Raw genomic sequence first — 14,715 nt, forward strand, 5'->3', positions numbered from 1 at the left:
AGATCCATTTTAGGTAGTCAGTCTATACAAAAACCTCATGCCTGCATTTACAGCATATAGGCTTTATTACTGCAGGAAAAGTTTAAGTAAGTTAAGTTTACAGTGAGGACCAATTCAATAATATGATTCCTAAATTAATTTCAGTTAAGATGAATGAATTGAATTTATTTTTGCTGGAATCGCCTTAACAACACTCAAAATGATTTTCGGCTTTAAACATGGAAATGTGATTGTCCATTGAGAACTGGTGATCCTATCTGAGTCCTTGCAGAGCAAATCCAAACCCCAAGTTCTCTACTACATTTGCAGCCCCACAAGACCGATGATGGAAGGTAAAAAAGGTGAGACCTTTGTGCAAATGAACGCAATTAGAATCTAGATTACACCTCTTTGGGACAGAACATTTCATAATGAGGCTGAACTTGTCTTCTTATTCAATAGCTTCTTACTCGTATGTTCCGTTCCATCATAAGATGAGATAGTGTGAGAAAGTTCATCAATATCGTCACAAGCATCATAAAAACTTTGCCAGTCAGTGCAATAAAAACATGCCTAAAGAGAGGAGACACTTTCCACTCACTAAGTCTTCTCTTTACTTTTTTCTCCCCACACTCAAAGCACCTCAAGGAGGGTTTGTACATGGGCATAAAATACACACCGTTATGGTACGATGCACCAAAGGAAGGCATGGGCAAGACTTGTAAGCATTTGTTCATTCATTCAAGAGTATTCATTTATAAATAATTATAAATGAATAGTCAGCTAACTTCTTTTTGCAGTGACCTGTGAGGCATCTCAACTGTGCGAATCATGACATGTTGTTTGAGAAGACATTTTGAGCCGAAACCATTTCTGCAATCGCAGCACCTGAATGGCTTCTCCCCTGTATATGAGTCCTTATGTGCCTTAGTAAATGTGATTTGCGGGTAAACATTTCGCCGCATGTGGTGCATCTGAATGGCTTTTCCCCTGTGTGAGTCCTTACATGCCTTAGTAAATGTGGCTTGTGGATAAACATTTTCCCACACGTGGTGCATGGAAATGGCTTTTCCCCTGTATGAGTCATTTTGTGTGTTTGTAAACTTGAATTCCGGGCAAACATTTTATCGCATGTCGTGCATCTGAATGTCTTCTCCCCAGTATGAAGCCTTACATGCCTTAGTAAATGTGGCTTGTGGATAAACATTTTCCCACACTTGGTGCATGGAAATGGCTTTTCCCCTGTATGACTCCTTTTGTGTGTTTGTAAACCTGAATTCCGGGCAAACGTTTTCCCGCACGTGGTGCATTTGAATGGCTTCTCCCCTGTATGAATCCTTACGTGCCTTAGTAAATGTGACTTGTGGGAAAACATTTTACCACACGTGGTGCATCTGAACAGCTTCTCCCCTGTATGAGTCCTTATGTGCATTTGTAATCCGGAATTCTCGGAAAACATTTTCCCACACGTGGTGCATTCGAATGGCTTCTCCCCAGTATGAATCCTTACGTGCCTTACTAAATTGTACTTGTGGGTAAACATTTTCCCACACGTGGTGCATGGAAATCGCTTCTCCCCCGTATGAGTCCTTACATGCCTTCGTAAATGTGGCTTGTTGATAAACATTTTCCCACACGTGGTGCATGGAAATGGCTTTTCCCCCGTATGAATCCTTAGGTGAGTTTGAAAATTTGACTTCTGGGTAAACAATTTCCCACACGTGGTGCATTTGAATGGCTTCTCCCCTGTATGAATCCTTAGGTGAGTTTGAAAATTTGACTTCTGGGTAAACATTTTTCCACACGTGGTGCATTTGAATGGCTTCTCCCCTGTATGACTCCTTAGGTGAGTTTGAAAATTTGACTTCTGGGTAAACATTTTCCTGCACATGCTGAATCTGAATGGCTTTTCCGCTGTATGAGTCCTTACATGCATTTGTAAACTTGATTTGTGGGTAACATTATTCCTGCATGTGGTGCATCTGAATGGCTTCAGCCATGTATGAGTCCTTATGTGCCTTTGAAAACTTGACTCATGGGTAAACATTTTCCCGCACATGGTGCATCTGTATGGCTTCTCCCCTGCATGAGTCCTTGTATGCCTCTCCATGTTGTGCTTCCGAGTGAAATCTCTCCCACAAGTGGTGCATTTGAAAGGCTGTTTCCCTGTGTGAAATCTCATGTGAATTTTTAAAATTTCCAAATTATGAAGCACCTTCGCACAGATCTTGCACTTGTGATAGGGCTTTTTGTGAGGTTTCAGCCTTGCTTTCCGAGTTGAATCCACTTCCTCACAGTCTTGGCGACTGCAGGTATGGTCAGCTTCAGTCTTAGTTACATGACAGCAGTTAGAGAGGGTATGCTGGTCACTTTTTAGTTCTGATATTAAAAAGTTGTCTTCTTTGACATCCATTTGTATCAGTTCAAATGAGGTGACAGCTGGGGGCTCTGTGTCTCCCTCTGTCTGGGTTTGGTAGAATTGGGAGGGCAGAGGCTGATCTTTACCATCATCATTTCCATCACAAAGAGGGGTAAATATGGACTCAGAGGTATCAGCTACCTCCTGCAATGGAAGTTGGTCTTCCTGTGGACTGATCCAGAGTTCCTGTTGTCCCTCCTTGGCCAGACTGGGGCTCCTCTCCTTCTCACCATGCTGCTGATCAGATAACTGTACACAGTCTGGATAGAGGGAAAAACAAAATAAATGCTGTTAATTGCATCTACAGAGGTAGTTTAAATTTGATTCAGGATACCTATTCAAGTTTGATCGTAGAGGCACATCCTATTTACATACCTTAGGTAAACCTAGACTATGTGTAGCATCCCCCTGTTGACAGAATTTTTACCACAGATTTTACCAAGGGGAAGCTATACCTTATCTGTATAGTTTACCTACGGTACATAAACAGGTTGTACCATTACGGCCTATTGTTTGTGTGATTAACTCAGTGACCTATAGCATCTGTAAGTTTATTGCATCTATTCTTAACTTATTGGTAGGCAGTAATGAACATCACATTCAGAACAATATAGATTTTGTGGATAAGGTGAGGGACATCACTATGGAGAGGGATGAAACAATGGTCTCTTATGATGTTAAGTCTCTCTTAACGTGAATTCCTTTTGATTATGCAGTGTGAAGGTAGTCCATCTGAAATTACAAAATGGGGACACCCTTAGCAAAAAGACCATCCCTAACACTGACCAAGTGTGTCTGCTCCTGAAGCTGTGTGTCTTCAGTCCACGTACTTCACACAGGGGACAATACTATAGGCAGAGGCATGGGTGTGTTATGGGTTCCCCAGTCTCACCTGTAGCGGCCAACTTGTACATGGAGTAAATAGAAAGGAGGGCTCTAATGTGCTATCCAGGGACACAACATAGCCATTGGTTCAGATTTATGGATGACACCTGGGTTAAAGTTAAATCTCTGGATGTACCACATTTCATCAACCACATTAACTCTGTGGACAGGCAGGAAGTGAAAAACGACAGGTTGGTCTTCTTAGACTGAAATTGCAATTGGTGATAGAGGACATTTGATTGTTGATGTTTACTGTAAATCAACATATACTGATCACTACTTCAGGTTTGACCCTCATGATACACAGGACTACAAAAAAGGAGTCTTCAGAACGCAAACCGCTGAGCGGACAACATCCCCAACAACACAGTGGCCGGGGAAGGGGAGAAATCCCAGATTAAACATGCCCTGGTTAAGTGTGGTTATTCTAACTGGACATTTGTCAAAAGCCGGGAAGATGCCCAAACAGTGCACCAGCCAATCAAAGAGAGAAGGACCACAGCTGTCTAAGTGTAAACCAGTGGTGATTCCGTATGTGGCAGGAGTGTCGGAAATGTTGAGACACATATTTTCCAAACACCCATGTCTCAGTTGCTTTCAAACCCCAAAACAAGCTGCAGCAGTAGTTGCTCAACCCCAATGATCGGGTTCCCCGGCACAAACAGAGCAATATAGTGTACACTGGTAAGTGCCAGGAGGATTGCCTTGACTTTTACATTGGGGAAGCTAAACAGACGCTGGCCAACAGAATGGCACAAAACTGGAGAGTTAATGCGTCAGACCAGGACTCCACAGTCTACACCCATCTACAGGGCCATATATGTGAAGAGGGAACGACCATCCCTGAACCGGGGGGGCTAAAAGTACAGCTGTCGCCATCTTACAATGCTGTGATTGCAAACACTCCCAAATCCTCTCTGAATAGTACACATGGCCATTGAAACTCTAATTAATGGTCATGCCCATATTTGCATATGAAACTGATCATTGGTTTCGGTCGTTATGCAACTGTATTGTTTATAAGGGTGGGGATACCTGCAGTCAGCTTAGACTGAAGAGGTCATTTACATGAGTGATTAAACGCATCTGTCGAGACACATTGTATCCAGATGAACTGATTCAACTTTCTTTGATATGAGCTAAATGTTCTGCAGAGTGGATGAGCATTCAACTACCAATATTATCAGGGCGAGAACTTGTTCTGGTTTTACAATGCTTTAAAGTATCACGGCAGTGTGGACATTAAAAGGAGTGGCCCGGTGACTGGGTTTCAATAACAGTATTTTTTAAAATAGCTGTTTCATTGCTAAAATCATGCACGTCAAATCTGGAGGAAAACCTGTTAATTTCTTGTGACAGAAGTTGATCTGAAGTGAATCCTTCTAGTGTCACTCTTCTTATTGTCAGTTAGCCCAACCATAGTCCTGATACTGTCAGTCCTGATACTATGGTCGGGGGGGGAGGGGGATAAAATGGCCTCTTTTTATTAAACAGTGGTTTACTGAACAATCTAGGGTTTGGTCTGTTAGTACTGCTACAATTGGCTGCAACCTACAAATAAAAAAGTAAAATTTACTTAAACGCAAATCAAAACAAATGTTTTCTCCAGTAAATAAAATAATATAACAAAATAAACATATATTAAGGTGCAGCATTTAGAAACTTAACTTTACTTGCACATCACTATACTTGTATTTACATTAGCAGCTTTCAGCTTCACTTTAGGACTGTGCAACATAAATATTCCCTCAAATAAATAAACAAGCATGAAACTGTCCAGACCCATGGTGCACCTGATGGAGATAGTGACTGAAATCTCTGCACAGTTTAAAAAATTTACTCAGAGGCCTTAATCTTGTAAGGATTTTGATGGATGTAATCTACAGCACAGAGAGCTGCGAACCTCTAAAAGGAAAAAGAAGAAGAATGTTGATCCAAGTACATGTGCAGCCGTTGATTCTCTCCCATTTAACTTTATATGGAAAAACAAAACAGAGAATGTTAGAAGAAAAACATGTATTAGAAGCTACTCTGCAGTGGGCTTTAAATTGCCTTAGACTTTCAAACAATCAAGCAGATATTCAAGGACAGTTGGATTAATCAATGTTTATCTAAGAATAATTGTCAGTGGTTTTATATTCCCAATTTATTATTTGATAAGAGTGATGGCCTAAGATTTCTATTATCTTGTAAGTACAAGTGTAATAAATTGCCTCTCAAGCTCACCAATTTTTCACAAACAAACTCTTGAAGCTTGGATGATTGCTTTCAAGCATATTTTTTTCCACATTAATGCATAATATGTAACAATCAGCATGTATTGTCTATAAACAAGTCCAGATATATAAAAGAATGGATGGATACGGATGTAGTCTTTGTTTTAGATGTACTCACTGAGAGACGCAACCTCTACGCATATGAAGATTTTGTTCAGATGAAGGATATGAATATTTCTCGACAGAATATTACAATGTTTTAAAAAGTATATCACCAAAGTTATTGTTTCTCATCAAAAGTGCATTAATATATGGATGGCCCTTTGAGTGGAGAAATTCCCAAGCTCTTAATTGGTGGGAAAGACCTATCAAATCCTGCATGTAATAATCACCATATCAGAAAAATACTGACCTCAGATCAGTTATTTTCCCAAATCGACTCTTATGGAAACTAAGTTTTCCAGAAATCTTCGCAGATAAAGTTCCCTCAGACCCTAACAAATTCCCCATTCCAAATAACATAAATGAAGTTCACATGAGGGTATTACATAGATACTAGCCTTGTAATAAATTATTGCGTAGATTTAAGGAAGATGTTTCTCCAGTATGCTCTTTCTGGAAACAGAAATTGCATCTATTTCCCATTTATTCTATGAATGTACCTTCCCTTAAGAGATCTAGGTTGAAGTTGGTCTGTTGAATGTTCAAAGCTTTAACAGATTGACACCAATTTTAGAAGACATGGTCTTGTTTCTGATCTGTAATACAGACTCACAGTCCACTAACAATACTCTCAAGCTCATCTGTCCATCCATCCATTATCCAGGGTCGCGGGGATGCTGGAGCCTATCCCTGCAATCATTGGGCGGCAGGCGGGGAGACACCCTGGACAGGCCGCCAGGCCGATACACACACACACACACACACACCTAGGGGAAATGTAGTACGGTGGATTCACCTGACCTACATGTCTTTGGACTATGGGAGGAAACGGGAGCACCCAAATAAACCCACGCAGACACGGGGAGAACATACACACTCCACGCAGAGGACGACCCCTGAGGTTGGACTACCGGGGGTACGAACCCAGGACCTTCTTGCTGTGAGGCGACCGCGCTGACCACCGCGCCACCGGAAGCTCATCCGTCTTGTCGGCAAATATCACACACATAAGGCTAAAGTGCTTCAGATCACAACTAATATCCGGCTGGTTTGTGTTGAAGTACAACATCTCTTTGACTTTGTTTCTAAGACAACAACGAATAAAAAAGCTACCAAGATCTCTCAATTAATAGGGAAAATACTTGGAATTGAAATGAAATATGTTAACTGTATATATATATATATATATATATATATATATATATATATATATATATATATATATATATATATATATATATTTAAACTCGCGTCTCCCTCGTACAGTCTGATGTTGTCAGTATTAGTTTTACCTCTTTTCTTTCTTTTAACATATTTCATGTTGTTGTGTTACGTATAAATATAAGATGTTATATATTTTGTAATTCTTGAAATGTGTCCAGAAGAAAACGAAGAAGAAGAAGAAGAAGAAAAGAAGCGGCTACTGTAACAGAGATCTGCGTTAATTCCCGCAGCAAATAAACAACGAGATCAGATTGAAAGAAGGAATGCAAGAATGTTTTGATAATGGACGACACACACGGAAACGTGGTGTTACCAACCTATTCTGCGTAACTTAATACTGGGCTTCAACACCATGTCCAGCAGTCTCCTCTGTCGCTCTCTCTCGTCCTCATACTCCTCTATCGTCCTCTCGAAAGCTCCTAATATCTCCTCAGCTGCTGCTGTTAGTCGCTCGACGACGAACGATCTCAGAAGGTTTGTCCTGGTCATGGTAAACTCAACGGGGAAGTAAAACCAGTTGAATATCAGCGGCACAATGACGCATGTGACTGGTTTTCTTCTTCTTCTGCTTCGTCTTCTTCTACTCTTTCTTCTTATGCCGTTTTATTGGCAAATTGCAACCACATGGAGCATTACCGCCACCTACTGTTACATTAAAGAGTCCTTAATGTACGTATATCCTTCCCATCAGTCCAGTATCCTTGAGAAAGGTGAAGATATATATTAAGTACATCATTCCCAGTGTTCCTTGTGAATACCGAGTTTAGGTCCGTGTACACAATTCCTATTTGTTCCAATATAGTTTGTAGTATGAGTCTCTCTCTTGCATATGTTGGGCAGATAAAAAATACATGTGATATAGTCTCTGCTTGTCGGAAGACATTACAGTTCCCAGTTTTATGTTTCCCGATGAGGTGCAATGAGGAATTCAGTCTTGTATGACCTCATCTTAACCTGCTAATGATGTTCTGTTCTCTCCTGCTCTTTCCCCCAAAGTCCTTTCTACTCCTACTTCCTGTTGGATCCGGTACAGATGTCTTCCTTTTCGATTATTGTCCCAGAATTCCTGCCATTGCGCCTTGATGTTTTGTCTTATAAATGATCTTGTTTCTGCTTTGCTGATTGGAACTGACAGTTCTACATGACTCGCTTTCAATCCGTTGTTGGCCAGTTGGTCCACTGTTTCATTTGCCCCAATACCTACATGAGCTGGTATCCGCATAAACTGAGCATCTATTCCCGATCTAACAATCCTGTATAATAGCTGTAATATTTCACAGAGAATATTTTGTCGGCAGTTTGAATTTTTATTTTTTACAGCTATTTAAGGCTGCTCTGGAGTCTGAGCAAATTAAAATTCGCCTTGGTTGAATTTCTTCTACCCACTGAAGACCTAATGAGATAGCCAACATTTCTACTGTATACGCCGCTAAGCCATCACTCGCTCGCTTTGTCACTCTGACCTTTAACTCAGGAACATAAAATGTACAACCGGTGTTTCCATTCTCTGGATTTCTGGATCCATCAGTAAATATATGTATATATTGTCCATACATTTCACGTATAACAGTGTTCACATAAGCCTGCACATTGATTGTATTTATTTATTCTTTTTAGCTTAAACGATCGAATAGAAATAAATCTACTACTGGTTGAGGTAGTAACCATGGTGGAACAGCTGATATATTCCATAAGAAAAGCTGAATTAAGACGATAGAGACGCATGATACAGAATGTATACAAGGGTCTGGAACACTTCACTGTCTCAATATAGCCATGGCCGGGCTCCACCTTTTAATAAAATATCGTTCTGAACTCTCAAAGAGTATGTTATTTGTTCCATCTGATATATTTCCCATACTTTCTCAATCCATAAATTGTATGTTGGAAGGTCAGATTTTAACCACTTAATGTTATGCATTTAATTGCTGCTGCTAGTAATATTTGCAAAAGGTATTTTTTAGCTCTTCCATAGATCCCTTCCGGAATACTTCTTTAAGTGCCTCAAACACCTCTTCCCAAAATGTTCTTAATTTAGGGCATGTCCAAAATATGTGGGTATGGTTGCCAATTTGTGTTCCACAATTTCTCCAGCATTTATTTGAGTGTGTTAGGCTCATTTTAGCCACCATTTCTGGTGTCTGAAAGAATCTCATAGTTACCTTCCATTTGAATTCCCTCCATGTATTTGAATTGGTTACTAGATTTGCTTCAGTACATATTTCTTCCCACATGTCCTGTGGTATATCTGTATTAATTTCAGTTTCCCATCTTCCTTTTCTCTGCAGTGTATTATTCATATTCAAGCCTAAAAATATTTGGTAAACATGACTTATGACTTTCTTATCCCTGTTTGTAATTTTATCAAGAACTCGTCAATTGGAGTGGGCACCAACACGCGATCCCACTCTTTTATGTTTTGTTAAAAAGTCCCTTAATTGTAAATACCTGAAAAAATCTGTGGTAGGAAGCATAAACTCCTCTCTCAGCTGTTCAAATTATTTAAGGATTGTTTTTCCTTATAGCTGATTCTGTGAATGTGATGAGGTCAACTATAGGTAGTTTTTTTGGGTGTCATGGCGAAGTTCAGTCCTTTGGATAAGACCTCTTTCTCTGATTGGGTAAGTACCTTGTCCGACAGATTCTTGATCCATCTGTTCTGCGTTCCGTTTTTTGTGGGATGTTCTGTCTTTTGTCTCCAGGTAAGTATATTTGCTTGGCTAGTGTTGTTGGTTCGTCGCTGTAAGTTTTGAAACTTCCTTGTCTGCCTTTCTTTGGTTTTGTGGTGTTGAGATAGTTGGGCTTTCCTGGTGAAATCAGTGATCCTCTCCAAGACTGTACCAGACACGTGGGGTGTTAGTTGCTGGAGTAGTTGGTCAGATTTTTCCTTCAGCTCTTCAATAGTGAAATGGACCTGTCTCACTCTTTCATTCAGGAGTTGATTCTGTGCCTTCTCTATGATTCTGTCTGCTCTATGTCCTTTCATTGTGGTGTGCAGGCTAGTGGGTATGAGACTGTGTTGTCTGCATCTCAGATTGAATCGCAAGTGGTTTCTGTAGTCTACAATCTTCCGAGCCATCCTTTCACATTCCCTCACCATTTTAAGGGTGTCCGACCCAAATTGTTCCGCAACATGTCTGTGAATATTCTCATTCATCCAAGTCATGGTGACAGTGACGTTACTCTACTGTAAGTGAGAATGGCACCCCCAGTAGACTGGATTCTGCCCTGGCATAACAAGGATGAGTGTTTATGAAAAATTAAGGAAAAAACAAAACACTGCATATTATATACTGTATGAAAGAAAGATAATGAGGACTGATCACGGCTAGAGTAACAGCGCTGAAGAAGAAAAAAAGTGAGGAATAATAAGAATAAATGTAAGAGCGTGAGAGTTCAAACAAAAAAGCTAAGGAAAGAGAGGAAACGGGAATAAGTGAGCCATTTGGGTCACAGAATGTGGGTTTCCTAGTACAGGACGCTTCAGTATTAGACAAATTGTAGGCATTAAGAGTCAAGTTGGAAGAGAAGGAAAAAGCAAGTGAAGGAAGGAAAAAGAAATATGACATATTTTTACATATAAGGGCATGTGTGTGTATCTGTCATTTCATGTGACTAGAGTGACAAGCAATTGTGGCAAGAAACACAAAGCTATATAACAAGGACAAAGAGTTGTTAGAACATGAACTTGTTCGTGCCCAAAGGCAGGATAAGTGAGATTCCAAAATGTCAGTGTAACCATTATTATTATTATAATACAAATTTCCTTTAACATCATGCTATAATACAACACAATAACTTGGCCCATTTCTTGGACCTAGGGTTAGAATGAGGTAGAAGAACCCAGCCACTGAGGATGCACAAGCCAGTGCATCCTTAGTGCCGGTCCCAAGCCCGGACAAATGGGGAGGGTTGCGTCAGGAAGGGCATCCGGCGTAAAATCTTTGCCAAATCAAATATGCGGATCATAAATAAGACTTACATACCGGATCGGTCGAGGCCCGGGTTACCAACGACCGCCACCGGTACTGTTAACCAGCAGGGTGTCGGTGGAAACTATGCTACTGTTGGGCGAAGGAGAAGGAGAGGAGGAAAGCATGTCCAGAGGCAGCTAGAGAGGAGGAAGGGTAGGCATGTGGAGGTGAGAGTTGGAACTTTGAATGTTGGCACTATGACTGGTAAAGGGAGAGAGCTGGCTGACATGATGGAAAGAAGAAAGGTAGGCATACTGTGTGTGCAAGAGACCAGGTGGAAGGGGAGTAAGGCCAGGAGTATCGGAGGTGGGTTCAAACTCTTCTACCATGGTGTGAATGGGAGGAGAAATGGGGTAGGGGTAATTCTGAAGGAAGAGTATGTCAAGAGCGTGCTGGAGGTGAAGAGAGTGTCAGACAGAGTGATGAGTATGAAGCTGGAAATTGAAGGTTTATTGCTGAATGTTATCAGCGCATATGCCCCGCAAGTTGGGTGTGAGATGGATGAAAAAGAAGAATTCTGGAATGAGTTGGACGACATGGTGGAGAGGGTACCCAAGGAGGAGAGAGTGGTGATTGGAGCGGACTTCAATGGACATGTTGGTGAAGGGAACAGAGGTGATGAGGAGGTGATGGGAAAGTATGGAGTCAAGAAGAGAAATGTGGAAGGACAGATGGTGGTCGATTTTGCGAAAAGGATGGAAATGGCTGTGGTGAATACATATTTCAAGAAGAGGGAGGAACACAGGGTGACGTACAAGAGTGGAGGGAAGTGCACACAGGTGGACTATATCTTATGTAGAAGGCACCATCTAAAAGGGATTGGAGACTGCAAGGTGGTGACAGGGGAGAGCGTAGCCAGGCAGCATCGGATGGTGGTCTGTAGGATGACTTTGGAGACCAAGAAGAGGAAGCGAGTGAAGACACAGCCGAAGATCAAATGGTGGAAGTTGAAGAAGGAAGACTGTTGTGTGGAGTTCAGGCAGGAGTTAAGACAGGCACTGGGTGGTAGTGAAGAGTTGCCAGATGGCTGGAAAACCACTGCAGAAATAGTGAGGGAGACAGCTAGGAAGGTACTTGGTGTGTCATCAGGACAGAGGAAGGAAGACAAGGAGACTTGGTGGTGGGATGAGGAAGTACAGCAAATTATACAGAGAAAAAGGTTGGCAAAGAAGAAGTGGGATAGTCAGAGAGATGAAGAAAGTAGACAGGAGTACAAGGAGATGCAGCGTAAAGCAAAGAGAGAGGTGGCAAAGGCAAAGGAAAAGGCGTATGGTGAGTTGTATGACAGATTAGACACTAAGGAAGGAGAAAAGGACTTGTACCGATTGGCTAGACAGAGGGACCAAGCTGCAAAGGATGTGCAGCAAGTTAGGGCGATCAAGGATAGAGATGGAAATGTGCTGACAAGCGAGGAGAGTGTGCTAAGAAGGTGGAAGGAATACTTTGAGGGGCTGATGAATGAAGAAAATGAGAGAGAGAGAAGGTTGGATGATGTAGGGATAGTGAATCAGGAAGTTCAGCGGATTAGCAAGGAGGAAGTGAGGGCAGCTATGAAGAGGATGAAGAATGGAAAGGCAGTTGGTCCTGATGACATACCTGTGGAGGCATGGAGATGTTTAGGAGAGATGGCAGTGGAGTTTCTAACTAGATTGTTTAACACAATCCTGGAAAGTGAGAAGATGCCTGAGGAGTGGAGAAGAAGCATACTGGTACCGATTTTCAAGAACAAGGGCGATGTGCAGAACTGTAACAACTACAGAGGTATAAAGTTGATCAGCCACAGCATGAAGATTTGGGAAAGAGTAATAGAAGCTAGGTTAAGAGGAGAGCTGACGATCAGCGAGCAGCAGTATGGTTTCATGCCACGAAAGAGCACCACAGATGCGATGTTTGCTTTGAGAATGTTGATGGAGAAGTATAGAGAAGGCCAGAAAGAGTTGCATTGTGTCTTTGTAGATTTAGAGAAAGCTTATGACAGAGTACCGAGAGAGGAGGTGTGGTATTGTATGAGGAAGTCAGGAGTTGCAGAGAAGTATGTAGGAGTGGTGCAGGATACGTATGAGGGAAGTGTGACAACGGTGAGGTGTGCGGTTGGAATGACGGATGGGTTCAAGGTGGACGTGGGATTACATCAAGGATCGGCTCTTAGCCCTTTCTTGTTTGCAATGGTGATGGACAGGTTGACGGACAAGATCAGGCAGGAGTCTCCATGGACGATGATGTTCGCGGATGACATTGTGATCTGTAGTGAGAGTAGGGTGCAGGTTGAGGAGAGTCTGGAGAGGTGGAGGTATGCACTAGAGAGAAGAGGAATGAAAGTCAGTAGGAGCAAGACGGAATACCTATGCGTGAATGAGAGAGAGGACAGTGGAATGGTCAGGATGCAAGGAGGGGAGGTGACAAAGACATCTGAGTTTAAATACTTGGGGTCAACTGTCCAAAGTAACGGGGAGTGCAGTAGAGAGGTGAAAAAGAGAGTGCAGGCAGGTTGGAGTGGGTGGAGAAGTGTGTCAGGAGTGATTTGCGACAGAAGGGTACCAGCAAGAGTTAAAGGGAAAGTTTACAAGATGGTTGTGAGACCAGCTATGTTATATGGTTTGGAGACAGTGGCACTGACGAAAAGACAGGAGGCGGAGCTGGAGGTGGCAGAGTTGAAGATGCTAAGATTTTCACTGGGAGTAACGAAGAAGGACAGGATTAGGAACGATTATATTAGAGGGACCGCTCAGGTTGGACGGTTTGGAGACAAAGCAAGAGAGGCAAGATTGAGATGGCTTGGACATGTGTGGAGGAGAGATGCTGAGTATATTGGGAGAAGGATGCTGAATATGGAGCTGCCAGGGAAGAGGAGAAGAGGAAGGCCAAAGAGGAGGTTTATGGATGTGGTGAGGGAAGACATGCAGGTGGCTGGTGTGACAGAGGAAGACGCAGAAGACAGGAAGAAATGGAATCGGATGATCCGCTGTGGCGACCCCTAACGGGAGCAGCCGAAAGTAGTAGTAGAGAAGTCTATTTGATGGATAGTGCCTTTCTTAGGATATGAGACGTTCCAGGTAGTGCGATCTTCTGTAGTTCTTGTATTCTGATGTTACCTGGAATCTGTTGGGTGTATTTCTCCATCCCTTTTTTTTTACAAGTCCCAGGGCTCCTATCACTACTGGTATTGTTGTGGTTTTCATTCCCCACATTCGTTCAATCTCTATTTCAAGGTTATTATTGTTAGAAAGTCAAGATGACCGGTAGTCAGTCAGTGTAACCATTATTATCCTGAAAGTAGTAGTAGTAGTCGTAGTAGAATGTAAAGACGACCATTAGACTATCAAAGGGGAATGATTGAAGACATCCTTGCATAGATAGAGAGGCGCCTGCTCCACCAAATATGTTCTGATAAACAACTGGCAGAAGGAGGGGCAAGGGGTGGAGGGAAACAATGAAAGTGTCATGAAAGGATGTAAACATGATGGTGGCAGAAAGCCAAGAGAGGCAGGATGTTGATTCATGCAAGGAGGTTGTTCTCTACGTGTAATGGTATTAAGAGAGGAAGGCTTTTGTTTGAACTTCAGTTGCTCTGCAGACCGACTCAGACTTTGCTGGAATAAAAGTCTTACATGAAGGATCCTCGTCTCATTGACTGTTTTGTAATTTCTCTTCGTCATTGGCCACCACATTATCTAAAATGTAGCGCTAAATTTTCCATTGGAAATGTTGTCCAATTTGTATGGAGTATGCATGCTCAAACACAATGAGCAACAGGCATGGTACAAGTCCATAAATACTGGGATGGCATCCAGCGCTTTACCTGTGCTCCCGTCCACAGGGTTAGTGGTTGTGTCAGGAAGGGCATCCAACATAAAAT

Source organism: Lampris incognitus, chromosome 14, assembly GCF_029633865.1.
Source record: "Lampris incognitus isolate fLamInc1 chromosome 14, fLamInc1.hap2, whole genome shotgun sequence".
In the NCBI taxonomy this organism is placed as follows: domain Eukaryota; kingdom Metazoa; phylum Chordata; class Actinopteri; order Lampriformes; family Lampridae; genus Lampris; species Lampris incognitus.